Below are 16,156 nucleotides of genomic sequence, written 5' to 3'. Positions count from 1 at the left end.
GATTGGTTGTTAGGGAGTCGGTAAGATTGTGTGGATTTAACTGGTTGTGTGGTATGGACTCCGAAGCCCGTGTGTTTAGAGATCGGGTCTGAAGATCCGTCCGTGTATATGTGACACCAATTTGGCCAATTTTCGTGTATGTATGCAAGTGTGGTGGTTTTAGCTATGTTTGGGTCGGTTTGTTTATTTATTTGGTTAGCTAGCGTTGTGTCTATATTAGGTATTTTGAGTTTAGGGGTGAAGATATTTGATTTTTTGCAGTTTTGTTTAAGATTTTGAGTTTGGTGTTCATTGAGGTAGTTGGTTATTCTTTGGGATATTGGGGTGAGTAAGAAGTAAGAGTAAGAAGAAGAATAGTGCTTACTTACTTACTTACTTATATTGGAGATTTAACGTGCGCTTTCCGACTGCAAGCGTATGTCGCACACGGGCCCGGCCAGGCCATTTAATGTGTTTCCAAAAAGGGGAAAAGTGAGTTTGTGCAACCCAGGAGGGGGGCTTTAGGGGCTGCTTATATAGTAATTTTTAAATATTGAGATTTGGAAAGAATGCCAAGAGTGGGTGGGGGACGAACTAAGGGAGCTGTGTGTGTTGGGTGGTTGTTAGATAAGGTAGTTTTGGTTTTAATGTTTTATTTAGGGTTTAAATGCGACTAATTAGTCCTGTTTTAATTAGGTATATGCCTTAGGCTTTGAATTTTTCTAATTTATTTTGTGGATTTAGGATTGATTCTAGTGTAAGTCCGGTTTTAAGATTTAGGGTGGTCTGTAGTGTTGTTTGGTAGTGTGTGCAGTGAATGAGTACGTGTTCTGGTGTTTCTTGTTGTTTGCAATGTGGGCAGTTTCGTGTTGTGTGTAGATTAGCTATTTTACGGTGATTATTTAGTTTGGTGTGGCCTGTTTGTAGTTTAGTAATTATTCTGTCGATTGTTTTGGATGGGTGTAGTATTTTTGGTTTATATAGTGTGTTTTTTAGTACTTTCCTGATTTGGCTATATGAGTTTTGGTATATATTTTGCCATTTTTTGTTGATTTTTTGTTTAGTGACACTTTTGATTTCTGATTTTGAGCTGGGTAAGTTTAAGCTTATTTCTGGTGCTTTATCTGCCTTTTCATTTCCAAAGATTCCTACGTGGGCGGGGATCCAAATGAACTCTATGTGTTTACCTGCCTTAGTTAAGTTGTTTGAGCTTTTGAGTATTTGATTTATTAGTTTGGGGCGGTTTTTAGTGTTTTTATTTTTGAGGGCTTGTAGTCCACTGAAGGAGTCGGTTAGGATGAGGATTTTTTGGTGTTTTTTAGATTGCTAATTGTGTAGTGCTGAGGCCATGCCCATTAGTTCGGCCGTGAATATTGATTGGTTGTTTGGGAGTCGGTAAGATTGTGTGCTTTTGGTTGGTTGTGCGATGTGGACTCCGAAACCTGTGTGTTTTGAGATCGGATCTGAGGATCCGTCTGTGTATATATGACACCAATTTGGCCAATTGTCATGTATGTATGCCAGTGTGGTGGTTTTAGCGATGTTAGGATCGGTCTGTTTATTTAGTGTATCGGCTAGTGTTGTGTCTATTTTGGGTATTTTAAGCTTCGGAGTGAATATATTGGATGATTTATTGTTTTGTTTAAGATTATTTATTTTGTGTTCATTTAGGTAATTGGTTATTCTTTGGGAAATTGGAGTAAGTAGTGGACGTTTCCGGGCTAGGGCTTGGTTTCTTGGGCTAATATTGTATTTTATTAAGTTTTCGATTAGAGGGTTTGATTGGGACGCGGCCCAGAAGTTGAGGGTTAGTTGTTCCCTACGTAGTCTAAGTGGCATTTCTCCTGTTAAGGCCTGGAGTGAGGTGGAGGAGGTGCCATGTTGAGTTCGTGTGATTAGTTTTAGGGCCTGATACTGGATTGAGTCTAGTTTTTTAAGGAGTGAGTTGTTTAAGGTGTCGTAAATGGCACTGCCAAGAATAGTGCTTCTTGGTGCTTACTTACTTACTAACTTACTTTGGAGATTTTGCGTGCGCTTTCCGACTGATGCGTATTTCGCACACGGGCCCGGCCAGGCCTTTTAATGTGTTTCCGAAAGGGGCGAAAGTGGTCTGTGCAACCCAAGAGGGGGGTTTAGGGGTTGCTTATATAGAATTTGGGAATTTTGAGATTTGGAATAGATGCCGATGGGGTTGGGGAGGAGAACTATAGAATAGTGCTTACTTACTTACTTACTTTGGAGATTTAACGTGCGCTTCCCGACTGATGCGTATTTCGCAGATTTGGAATAGATGCCGATGGGATCAAAGTTTATACAGTAAATTGATTGATGGACACAGAGAGCTGATAAAGATAATTGGAAGCCAGTGGATGACTAATGAACACAGAGTCAACAAGCAGACTGATAGAGATGATGGAAGCCAGTGGATTAATTGGATGGACATAGGGATTTAGCAATGTTTAGGCTGAGAGAGAGAGAGAGAGAGAGAGAGAGAGAGAGAGAGAGAGAGAGAGAGAGAGTAATGTTTAGTGTCATATGTTATATACACTTCATACTAAAATACTAAAAATAAAATCATATGTTTAACGTCATGATCATGATAAGATAAATTAAGACTTACACCAACACAATGTTTAAAGTTGAGTTATGAAAATCGTTGAACACACACGCACACACACACACACACGCACACTCACACACACACACACACACGCCAAATTGCTTATAGAATCACGCACGCATGCAATCATACACATAGCCACATAAAAAGGCACACTTACGAACAAACATACTGTCAGAATCATATATACTATATACATAGGGGACACGGGTGGCCCAGTCATCTGAGGCGCCGCGATTCGCTGTGCAGAGTTGCGTCCCGTGGGCACGCCAGAAACCAAGCTCCTTCCCAGCGCGTGACACCTTCGTTACACTCTCGGTAACATCGCTGCCACCAGTGTGGGCGCGGCCATTATACGAATCTTGAAATTTGCTTTCTAACCCCAAATGTAGTCACGTTCATACTTTTGTTTATGTGTTTGGAAATGCCATCATAGTTCATTTTGAAAAGGTTTACGACTGACCATGTTTTCCAGATGAATTTACTTTGTTATTTGTATAATCAGATTGTTTCGAGATTGCAGACTAACGGAAAATCAACCAACTTCTCCCTTACATTCTTACTTTATCAATGACATGATAGATTTAATGAAATAGAAATTCAAATTGACAAACAAAGAAAGTAATTTAGCAGGGGTAAGTGTATTCGGCGTCACGACAGTCGTCACTTAAACATAACGGACAACCGGCTGCGAGTTAAACTCCAAGCATGGTTGTGGCCATCCATCACTGTGTGGAGTTTTGACTGGTGGCAGCGATAATACAGAGAGCACCACGAACGGGATATCGCTGTGACGAACTTGGCCAGAAACCTATAATTGTCGGTTCGAATCCCGGTTCACCCCGATTACGTTTCTAGGTTTGTCAGCACAATACCCGTGCTCGTGGGTTTCACCGAAACGGTATTCGTCTAAAGGCACGCATCACTTGGGGCTTTCTCTCTACATTAAACAAGCCGTGATGTAACTATAATACTGTTAAAAACGGCGTTAAACCCACTCACTATATACATATATGTACCCTACGTAAAGATCAACTCGCGAGTGCACGCGCATCAGGGGTGTTCTCAGCCAGCTCAAACTGAAATTCTGAGGGATTAGGGCTGGTGGATTAGGGCTTGGGGATTATAGGTTGTTCCTGGATCATGCAAGGGCGACTCACACGGCAGAAATACTACAAGAGTTCTGACAACACACTGCTTACTGTCGGCTCGTGGAAAAGCTCGGCTCAGTGAGTCTTATTATTCTCATATTCTCATAAATTCATCAATTTCTTTCCTGCCGCTGTATGCCCCAAAAATCTCTCGTATGCAGGTTTTTCTGCTGCGAGTATAAACTTTTCTCTTCAAACACATCTTCCCGTCGTCCTTGGCGACCTCTAGTATTGTTTCACGACTACGGTGATACTCACGTTTCTTAGTACTCCATAGTAGACCTTGCTGTTTGGATCCTGTCTGTTGACCTTGCTGTTTGGATCCTGTCTGTTGACCTTGCTGTTTGGATCCTGTCTGTTGACCGTGCTGTTTCGATCCTGTCTGTTGACCTTGCCCTGTCGAGGATGTTCAGCAGGTGTTTGTGGTGCAGCATTAGTTCTGCACTTCCCCTCACTCTTCCAGTAGAACACAGAGGTGCAGGAGGGACTTTCAAAGCACATCAGGGTACACTTTACTTTACTGACGTGGCTGACGACAGAGCCAGAGTCTGTCATGGACACTCGGTTGTCAAGGTGAAATGGGACTACTCTTTGACGCAGCGGGGGATACTTGGGCCGATGACCCAGACAGAGATGTACTGTGATACAACACAACAAGAGCTTCATTGCAACTATAACTATGGCCATATTGCAAGAAACTCAAAGTACACCTGCTAAACCGATCACAACTGCGAAGTGTGCTGTGCCCTGAAAGGTACAATAATCTACAAAGTCTATAATATTAATGAGTGGGCGTCGCTAAACGTAATCACGTGATACTATCTTCCGCAAAGCTGGTTGACGTCTAACGAACGCATCGCTGTCTCTGCTGTCATTGTGTGATACCATGTTTCACTCACAATCTGCACATTAGGTATATAACATGTAGTTTTTGTTGTTGTTGTTTGTTTTGTTTTTTTGTTTTTTATTTTTATTCCATTTTCCACCATATTTTACATTTTATTGAATATCATACATACAGTGTGCATGGATTTATTGTGACATTATTGGGATATTTGTAGCATGGACAGATCTGATTTCATAGTTATACAGAGTTTCTAAATAACACATGTAGAGAAGACCAGAAGGCATGGATGGAAACTTACATAATTACAATTTGAATATGCAATACATTTTGAATTTCATAATAGTGAAGTATTTCTTTTTGAATTAGTAAAAAGATTGGTTTTATTTTTTTCTATAAAATGTATTCAACATAGATTTTGTTACCATAATTACTGCATTGAGTGAATTGTTATTCTTCTTTTTAAATCCAAACATTATGTGTTCATTACCAATATTAACTCGGCCTTCTGTGTAGTTTCCAAGCCAATCTGAAAGTTCCATCCATATATCAGCAGCATAGTGACAATTATATAATACATGGGTAATTGTTTCAGATGGTTCATTACATCATGAACAAACTGGCGATTCAACATATCCAATTTTAAATAAATAACGTTAGTACTTAAAATATTACGTATAACTTTAAACAGAAACCATCTTAATTCAGAACTTTGTGTACATCTTTTTGCCATAAGGTTTAAGTTTGTCCACTCTGTATCTGTAGACTGTCTTTGAAGAAAATCTTCCCATTTACTGTACCTCTTATGTTTGATAAATTTAGAGTTCAATAGGGCTTCATAAAATACCTTGCTTCCTTTTTATTGTTTATTTTGTATACATTATATGGCAGTATAGGCCTTTGGCAAACTTTAGCACAATGTTCTTTATTGTTTTCTGTAAATACCAGACTATTGATAGTTTTACTCCTTGGTCAAAAAGTCTCTTCAAACTGTATTTTTGTACAAATTTATCAAAATCACATAATTTCCCTGTGTCATAAATGAAGTCATTTATATATGCTATACCCTTTTGATGCCATTGTGGAAATTGACGTACCATCAATTTTGATTTCATTATTATTCGTTTATATAGTTTATGTGTCTTTGAAGATTGTACTGTATTTGCGGGCCTCGCCTTAAGCGATTTGACTCGCCTATCTCCGGAACATTCAGTGATGCACAGCAGCCCTAATCGAAACATTGACATGTCTTTGCTATTACGTTCACAGCAATTCATACCCAACAAAGTAAAACCACTTGTCACCAAGCAAAGCAATCTCTGCGCATGGCAAAAGTAGGTCAACTTCATGATATTTTTAAACTATAATTTAAATTTTATTTTCTTATTTCAGAAACCCTGATAAGATTACCGGGGGTAGATTAACATGTTGTCCCAGAAAAAGAGTTATCATAATTATAATATAAATATATAAAATACAATCCAAATTGCGCCTAGATGTTTATTCAGCCCAGTGCTGAGGCAATAAGGCCCAATCATTCTAGACTTGAGTTGGTTTCCTTTTTTTTAATGATCTCATTCAGGAATGTGCAATCCTCTTTCTGGATAAAAAATAACAATATGAACAGAGATTCTTTCTTTTCTTTTTTGCCCCACTTTCACCACACATCAACACAACTCTTTCATTTATTCTGTACTGCTTAACAATGGTGCTCATACATGTAGAATATATAACAAAATTGAAGTAAAATATATTACATACAATTCAAGGTATTCAAGTGACAGCTTTTATCTTCAAACAATATATGATATGATGCCCTATTTGTATAATATATTTGATATATATAATATTTTATTTTCAACATAAATTAAAAAAAATCTGTTGGTATTAATCGTTGCAGAAGTCTTTACTGAAACTATATAAGTCTCAAGTAATATGAAATGCTTTGACATAAATGTGCTCCCAGTCAAGAATACTATTATTTGTAAAGGTGCAATTCCATCTAAGTTGTGATCATGATTCATTCACTGTCCCTCCCATTTCAGAATAAATGGGTGGCTTCCTTGAATCGTCGAGGCGGGCAGTCAGTGTGCACCTCAGAGGTTCTGCCAGCTTGCCAGGTGAGCTTCAAACAGCCCAAGGCACCCTAGAGAAATGGTTAAAAATAAAATCCACCTCCTATTTTTAAAAGGACTTGTGTAGACTTAAGACTTTCTGTAGATGTAAGACCTCCTATAAGAAACCTTAAAGCTACAGAAGGTGTTAAGTCTACAATGATGGGGTGGCGCGTTCCTGGATTCTCTAGACTGTCATGGGCTGGTGCATAGGCCCCTCCTGACCCCTTTGACAGTGCACAACCCCATCTAGACAGAAAAATTGCATTCCCTCTCTCTCCCATTTCAGCAAAAATGGGCGGCTTCCTTGGATGTCAAGGCGGGCAGTCAGTGTGCACCTCAGAGGTTCTGCCAGCTTGCCAGGTTGGCTTCATACAGCCCCTATGTATGAACCCTATGGGAACCCTATAGGAACCCTTAAACCTGCTGAAGGTTTTAAGTCTACAATGGTGGGGTCACCGAGAGGGATCAGCAACATTAGACCACAGTTTGGGCCTTACGTCGCGACAATCACGAGGATTCTCACCGGTCCTATTCTTTTCTTGTCTCATGGACAGTTTAATATATTCGTGATCGTCTCCATCAACATGCAAAATGATGTCCCCCTAACACATGTTGTAGTGATCATTGACACCTCTTAATACGAAATGAATTGTGTTGTAGAGCCATAGGCAGTTTATTATGCTCATTGGATTACCGATTCCAATGGATCCGGACTGCCACAGGGACTCGATCTCTTCATCACCATTCGGGTCGGCTCTCCTTGGTAAGTTGCCATGCCCTTCTTTCTTTAGTTCATTTTTTCTCCACTTTAATACTTCCCGTGTTCGTGAAAATTCTAAAGATGACGTGAGTGAATACCCCCATACCCATCCCCCCTTCGTTTTAGTGATCTCTCGATGCTGCTCTGAAAACCCCATTTGTTTTTCGAAACTGGCAGAGAGGTGTGTCTAGTTCGTTTGGGGGGATTTCATGCATTTGGCGAATTTCATTTTGGACTTTTAGAAAGTTATCGAACAGTTTCAAATCGTACACAGTTTTCTTGGCTGTGTTTTTGTCTTTTGTCTAGGATAACACCATCGCTCATGCCGTCCTCAACAGCCACAAATCTACCTTGGGTATCTTTCGGCTTTCGGTTAATATGACTGCAACTGATAATATACCACAGTTCAGGGCTAATCAAGATAATGCAAGGGTTAATAATTCAGGTAATAAAATAATAGAGATATGTAAAAATCTTACTTTATTCATCTGTAAGGGTAAACTGGGACAGGATAAAAATGTAGGTAAAACAACGTGTAATGATGTTAGTGTAGTTGACTATGTTATAGCCTCCCCCTTGTGCTTACCTCTGTTTACTGACTTAGCCATTTTAGACTTCTCTCCCCTGTATTCAGATGTGCACTGCCCAGTGTCCTTTTCTTTAGCCATCACTGTACTCCAAGAACAAACTGTAGGTATCCACTCCGAAGTAAATACAGTACACAATACTCATCCCAGACCAAAACGTTATAATATAGATAGAACTAACAGGGTTCTACAACATTTAAATGCTGAAAAGGTAAACATTCTCACTGGGAAAGCACATGTGGCTAGACAAGGCCAAGCTGACCCACATCTGATCAATGACATAACTGAAGAGGCCGGGCATGTGCTGATAGACGCTGCACGCGCTGCCTTCGGGACCCGGAGGCAGGGTGTCGGTAAGAAATATAAGATGAACAAACCATGGTTTGGAAAGGAATGTTTAAATGCTAGAAAAAGTTTTTACAAAGCAAAACGCCGCTTGAAAAGATTTAATTCTATTTATAACAAACGCCTGTTAAAATATGAATCTAAGGCTTATAAGAAATGTATGGATAAGCATATAAAACAATATAAAGATAACTTAGGTAAAATGTTAAGAGAAAAACACAAACACTCTCCAAAAGAGTTTTGGAAAATGTTAAAAGGAGATAAAAAAGATGACAATATTTGTCCTGAAATTGAAGAATTTTACCAGTTTTTTAAGTCACTCAGTGAGACAACTTCAGAAGACCCGGAAATGAAGGAATGTACTATGGATACACAATATGACTGTGAAACATTAAATGGCAATATCACACCTGATGAAGTTATGATAGCAGTAAGAGAACTAAAGAGAAATAAAGCATCCGGTATTGATTTTATAGAAAATGATTATTTTATTTATAGTATTGATTTATTAACCCCTTTGTTAGTTGAACTATTTAACCTGATATTTGAAAAGGGTATACTTCCAGAATCTTGGTTAGTGGGTATAATTAAACCGATTTACAAGAAAAATAGTGACCCACTTGATCCTAAATTATACTGCGCTTTCATAGACTTTACTAAAGCTTTTGACACTGTTTGGGATTGTGGAGGAAAATGCAGACTATTGGCATCAAAGGTAGATTTCTTACGTTAGTTCAAAATATGTATAAAAATATTAATTCGTTGATACAGTGTGAGGATAAAATGTCAGGTTACTATCCTTGTAATATAGGTGTCAGACAGGGAGAAAACCTATCCCCTCTATTATTCTCAATTTTCATAAATGACGTGGAAATCTTTTTGCTTTCATCTGGGTGTGGAGGAGTTAATCTCAACTATGATGAAGATAAAGACTTAATTGTATGGATCCAATTCATAATTCTATTGTATGCAGATGATGCTGTATTATTTGATGAATCACCAGAAGGTTTACAGAAAGCCTTGGACACTTTTAATGAATATTGTGAAGAGTGGAAATTACATGTAAATATAAATAAAACAAAAATTGTGATTTTCGGTGGTGGCCCATCGAAAAATTCGAAACATAAATTTCACTATTCTGATAAAACTCTAGATACTGTCGACACTTATACGTATTTAGGAATTGTACTTCACATGAATAGAAAACTAGTATCAAGTCTTAAGTCCCTCAGTGATAATGCTTTGAAAGCAATGTTTTGCCTGATAAAAAATCAAGAAATTTAAATTTACCTTTGGACTGTGTATTATCAGCTTTTGATACGATGGTATTACCAATATTAACTTATGGTTCAGAAATCTGGGACTTTGAAAATTTAGAAATTATAGAAAGAATACACCTCAAATTTGTCACACTTATCACAGGATTAAGAAATTCAACTCCTCGTTATATGATATATGGCGAATTAGGTAGGCTACCATTAAGAATAATAATTTGTAAACGAATGATATCTTTCTGGCACAAATTAACATATCAAACTGTCGTGTATAAACTTTCACAGGTGTTATATCAATATCTGTCAATTAACGGGAACAAGACTATTGCATCAACAAATCCCTGGGTTAGATGTGTTATGGATATATTAGACAGTATTGGATTATCTTATGTATTTAACAATCCGTCAATCTGCACAACAAAGTGGCTAGTATCAGAAGTAGAGCAAATACTTAAAGATCACTTTTTTCAGAAATGGAGAATTCTAGTTCTAAAGGTTTATACTATAAACATTTAAAGGACACTCCGGTTCTCGATAAATATCTTCTATTGGCAAAACGAATAGCAATTCCAATACTACGATTTCGAACCTGTAATCATAATTTACCTAATGAGACTGGCCGATGGAAAAATATTCCAAAGGAAAATAGAACTTGTAAATTATGTAATTCCCGATCTATTGCTGATGAATTTCACTACTTATTCAGATGTGATTATTTTAAAAGAGAGAGGCGAACATTTCTCTCACCATATTATACTGAATGGCCAAATATTATAAAATTTGTAAATCTCTTATCAACAACAAACACACAGGATCTAAAAACATTATCGATACTTATTGTAAAAATGTCCATTAGTATTAAAAATGCTAGGTAATCACATGTTTTTATTAATTGCCATCTTGTCTGCTTTTTGTACATATGCATAATTATTTTTTTGTAATATGCTCTTGTACCACCTTTTGTGGTTTCTGAGAATAAACTGATTCTGATTCTGACTATACGGGCTGCCGTATTGTGAATGCGTTGAAGTTTAGAGAGACTGTCCTTTGTAATACCACTCAACAGACTATTACCATCTGAGTAATGCTTTTCTAACGAGGTGATACGGGCATAGCCATATAAAAAAAGCTATATAAATAACCAAATGAGATGGCTTTACTTCAGAGGCTATGAACATTGTATTCATCGAAAATAAATGAATCACTATATATTAAGGTCATGCTATGTGATATGCAAATGGACCTGCCTTAATAAGTTGTAAATGTCATTGGACTTCTGAGGTTTTGTCAATCCATAATGCTGCGGTTAGCCCCCATAATACTGCGGTTAGCCCCCATAATACTGCGGTTAGCCCCGTGTGGACAAGATGTAGAATGTGTCCCCGGCACCCCATTGCTAGTCGTTAGAGGCGACTGAATTGAGCAACCCGTTTGCTGTGGGTTGCGTATATGTGTCAATAGAGGAATTGAGCTTCCAGATTGAGAACGCTAGACCTGGCGATAATATTCACCAGTCCAACACTCTAAATCTAACCCTAACCCGCCGTGTGATAGAACTGACCCAAAGATCCGGGGTTGAATAGGTCTTCAGCAACCCAAGCTTGCCATAAAAGGCGACTATGCTTGTCGTAAGAGGCAACTAACGGGATCGGGTGGTACAAAACATACATGCATAGCTTAATGCTGAGAAGAGCTGAGTAGCTTGTTGAGAACTGCAAGTACATGTATCAGATCACAAAAATCAATATCCCAGCTGACAATTTCACATTGTTACAATGTTTAGGCAATGTCATGTTTACGTTGTCGCAATGTTATAATGTTACGTGCACACGATATTACATGCATTATGTTGGCACAGCGTTGTGGGCTAACGTGACCCATCACGCTCACGTGTGGTAATTTTGTATTTTACGTTATGGGAACGTTGTATTGTATGTTGTGGCAATGTTATATTATTACGTCCATGCAACTGTATGCTGTGGACTGTCATGGACGTTGTCACAGCGACGTAACAAAATGTTGTCTTTGAAGGATGAAATACGTTGTGACAACATTATCTCATAACCATACTCAGCGGAAAAAGTATTAAATAGAACCATCCCCCAAACATTTCGCGACATGTCCCGGAAATGTTTTGGAAAATGTTTCATTATTGTGAATGTGTATGATTCGAGAAACGTTTTGGAGATGTTTTGAGACGAACCAGGGCGTCGAATCGCCCGTTAACAGTTAGGTAAACATCAACTAAATGTTGACAACATACAAATGACTATAATCTAAACCGGAATTAAAACGGGAATATATGTATTAAACAGGCATCGCTGAGCGTCTTCATCGCTGAGCAATGTATAGCTACAGTGGGATTTCGAAGCGAGCTTTGCAACCAGATGCGTTCAGTTTTGGATCACCATTTGTTTGGTCTCATTGTCAAAAGGTTTCAGTGAACCAAGTTTCATATGAAATTTATTTGGTTCTACATTTAATGAACATTATGTAGTTTAAAATAGTTAAATATAATTCTGTATAGTACATGACAAAATATGGTTATCGAAACCCCGAAGGAATAAGGTTGCAATCAATCTCAATGTATTTTGTTATTAGTGCACTTTGCCTACACCTATCACCTTGTAACAAAAGCATTTACGATCACTTTTTATGTCAACAAACGATGACAGACAATATATATTGTGTTAACTGTAGCTTATTACCATATCACCGAGGACCAATTATCGCCAAGAACCTGTTAAGGCGCGTGAATAGCGACTCGTTTAACTTTCGCTCTTTTGCATTAGAGGGAGGTCGGACATGTTTATCTGAAAATGATGAATAGATTCTTTTGGGGAACTATTCAACACACTCATTAGAAGCACCTTGCGCTTGCTTCAATATAAATTTAGTCAACATCCAACAACCAGATGATTCACATTTAGCTTCGTTAGAGGTAATTATTAGTACTTAACAAGAATCTACGAAAACACGCTTTAATAACCTAGTAGTTTACCGCTTTAGGCAGCAGCCAAGTATTTCCATTGTTTAGATTCCATCTACGCCCAAAACAGAAATCTATGCAACCTTTCGGACGTACTGAAATGAGCGAAATTGCGAATAGTTTCACGAAAATCAAAGGTTATTAGACCAGTACAATAAAATTGAAATAGTAGTAAAAAATTTTAAATAACAAATGGCGATAACTGTCAGTGGCCAGTGGGCTAAGCATACGTTTAAAGCACGCACGCACGCACGCACGCACGCACGCACGCACGCACGCACGCACGATAGAAAAACCGAACGTAGTTCTGGTGAAATATCTTACTATACTGCTTGCTCTTGGTTACTCTTCGTATCCAACATAATAATATTATGGTACGAACCCCCTCAGGCCTTCTTCACTACTCTGTACATCATGGTCTATGTCGTAATACCAAATATAACAACACTGTCCCATTTTAAGAGCCCACCTGTCCATACGCTCAATGAATTGGCTGCTGCATTGCATGAGGAATGGGACAGAATTCCTCGGAATCAAATCCAGAGATTGATCCATAGAATGAGGAAGCGTCTTGAAGCAGTTTTCGGGTTACGGGATGTTATACAAAATACTGATTGAAAGACATTGTTCTTCAGTTCCGTGAATTCTGTGCAACAAACGTGACGTTCGTAATTTTTTGGGGTGAAATTAAGTCATTTTCCAAATCTGTAACATCTAAAATACACCCACATCATTTCTTGGTAATCTTGGCTATGTTCCTCCTCAACCCTTTCTTTTCACTAAATAATTTATTTGGTATGGAAATCTTTTACACATTTCATGTTCTAGTTCATTAAAGTTGCCTGGTCTGAGAATATACGGGTGTTGCTTAACTATTTTCCACGTGTATAGGTGTGCTCATGGGAATTTGCATGTGCCATTATTCACAAAACACGTCATTTCATTGTCAATGCCCTTTTCATTTTCTGATTCCCCAGGCTTCACGGATGTGTGTATACGCTATACATTTATCCATCACCACATCGTCATTACTATTCTTATTAGGATTCTGCTACAGTAACAGATGTTGTCATTGTCATTCCTAATTTTCATTGACTTACTGTTACGGTTGGGCGGTGACGATGTGATCTCATTTTACGCGTGCTTCTTTGAGGCAATATGGTTGCCTAATATGACATGGCTTTAATGTCGCTTATAACTATTATCGTTTCTAGATAAGCCCTCACCTCTCCTAAATACTACTATATCTAACAAGTTTACTGTTACCACAGGAATCGGATATGTTTTAGAAAACAGTTAACAGTTTTAGCAAAGCAGGCACTGTGTCTGAAACATGATGACATCTTCAGTAAACGTAAAGGAAAACATGTTCAATACACCAGGGAACAACTGCACTCCATACGTTACCAGGCTGCGTGTGCTTGTGGTAATTGACAATGGGCAGAAAACCATACAACGTTTGCCTTCATCTACACAATACAAGTACCTCAGGCACTTTATTGATTAACAGCTCTGTCTTGGCAAACTATGAATTAGTGATATATCTGTGAAAATCAATAGTAAACTCACAGTATCATGTATTCAATAGCAGAATCTGTCAGTAACGTATATATCACCATAGCTTGTGCATGTGCCCTCACCTGTTACGAGGGCACGAGTGGCCCAGTCGTCTAAGGTGTCGCAATTCGCTGTGCAGAGTTCGCATCGTGGGTTCGCATCCCGGTTTGTCATGTGTTCATGTGCTCAGGGGTTTCACCAAAGTGGTGACCGTCTACGACCTGCATCACTTCCGGCTTTCCTCACAAGCTGACAGACCGTCATAAAACTGGAACACTGTTCAAAGTGGAGTTAATAACAACTCACTCACTAACTCACACACGTCACAGTTGTACACATTCTCATATATGGTCACAAAAACATTTCATTCTTCATACTAGCTGTAACAAATTCTTCACATTTCGCGTATAATCGCTTTGAGGCTATACTGAAATACATGCATAGAATCAGGTGAAGTGAGGTGAAATGGGGTTTAACGTCGCGTCATGACAAACTCTGAATAAAGGAAAGGGACACATTTATATCGATGAAAATCAATAGCCAGACAGGGTAACAACAAGTACCATCCTTTAACGTCTTTGGTATGACGCGGCAGGGGATCGAACACCGGAACTTCCGCTCTTCGGGCTGGCTATGTACCTCAAGACCACGGAGACACACGCATAGCATCAGCGGCGATATAACAAACATAATGCCACGAGTACATTTAGAATTATTATTTATTTCATATGAAAGGTGTGGAAGTCGGTGTGGGTAAAATAGGTCTTCAGCAACCCATGCTTGTCGTAAGAGGCGACTATCGGGATCGGGTGGTCAGGATCGCTGACTTGGTTGATACATGTCCTCGATCCCAATTGCGTGGATCGATGCTCATGATGTCAATCACTGGATTGTCTGGTCCAGACTCGATTATTTTACAGACAGCCGTCATATAGCTGGAATATTGCTGAGTGCGGCGTTAAACAACAAACAAACAAATCTTTATTTAGTCGATACTGTCCGCACACCAGCAGTAACAATACTGGCAACCGTGAAGTCTGCACTGGTCAATAATCGTCTAAATGTTACAGCAAGAGCCCCAAAGGCGCGCGCCATGCATGACAATATAAGATTAGACCGGCTTGATTGGCGTTGAGTGAAGGAAAGAGAAATTGAACAAGATCGCCAAAGTCAGATTATCCGGGTTGTATTTAAAGGATTGTTAAAGTCCCGATAACAATTGGCAAAGCTGGCCAATTGTCAAAGATGGCCCGGGTGGTATGCATGACATTGTAAAAGTCCAAAATGTAATTGTCATTGATTTGTTTGTATGTTGTGTACTGCCAAATAGCAATGTAACAGCTACAGGAAGGTGATCTTTGAATAATCGAGTCTGGACGAGACAGTGCAGTGGTTGACATCATGAGCATCGAATCGAGCAAATAGTAAACGAAAACATGAACTCGACCACGTCACCGAGCCTGACCATCCTACAGTTTTTATCGCCTCTCTGTACAAGGATAGGTGTCTGGGGACGTGTATCGGCACCCGGAATATACACATGTGTTGTCATGGCCCATTTAACATGATTATGCTGGCAATTTAGCCATAACCCAATAGCTGACTTGGTTTCGTGGTTTTGTTTCGTGTCTACTCTACTGAGCAGGAAATTGTAAAATCTTTTAGGTATCAGGTAAATTGTTCAAATGTATAAATGCAGACAATCCAGAGGATCCATGTTGTCGCGGAAGACTGACACATCCTAAATATTAGTTGGCTGTGATCCGGAAACCAGGCGATATATATATATATATGCCGCTAATTGTCAGTTTTATATCAACGTCAGAGAATAATCAGTCTCGATTTCCGCCGAAACAGATTCAGTTGCGTGTAAACGGCAAAATAGCAGTGTAAACTATATGAATGGATGCGGAAAATCGATGCTTTTGGTGGC

Source organism: Haliotis rufescens, unplaced genomic scaffold (genome assembly GCF_023055435.1).
Source record: "Haliotis rufescens isolate VD_foot unplaced genomic scaffold, xgHalRufe1.0.p SCAF_15, whole genome shotgun sequence".
Taxonomy (NCBI): domain Eukaryota; kingdom Metazoa; phylum Mollusca; class Gastropoda; order Lepetellida; family Haliotidae; genus Haliotis; species Haliotis rufescens.
This window is presented reverse-complemented; position numbering follows the sequence as displayed.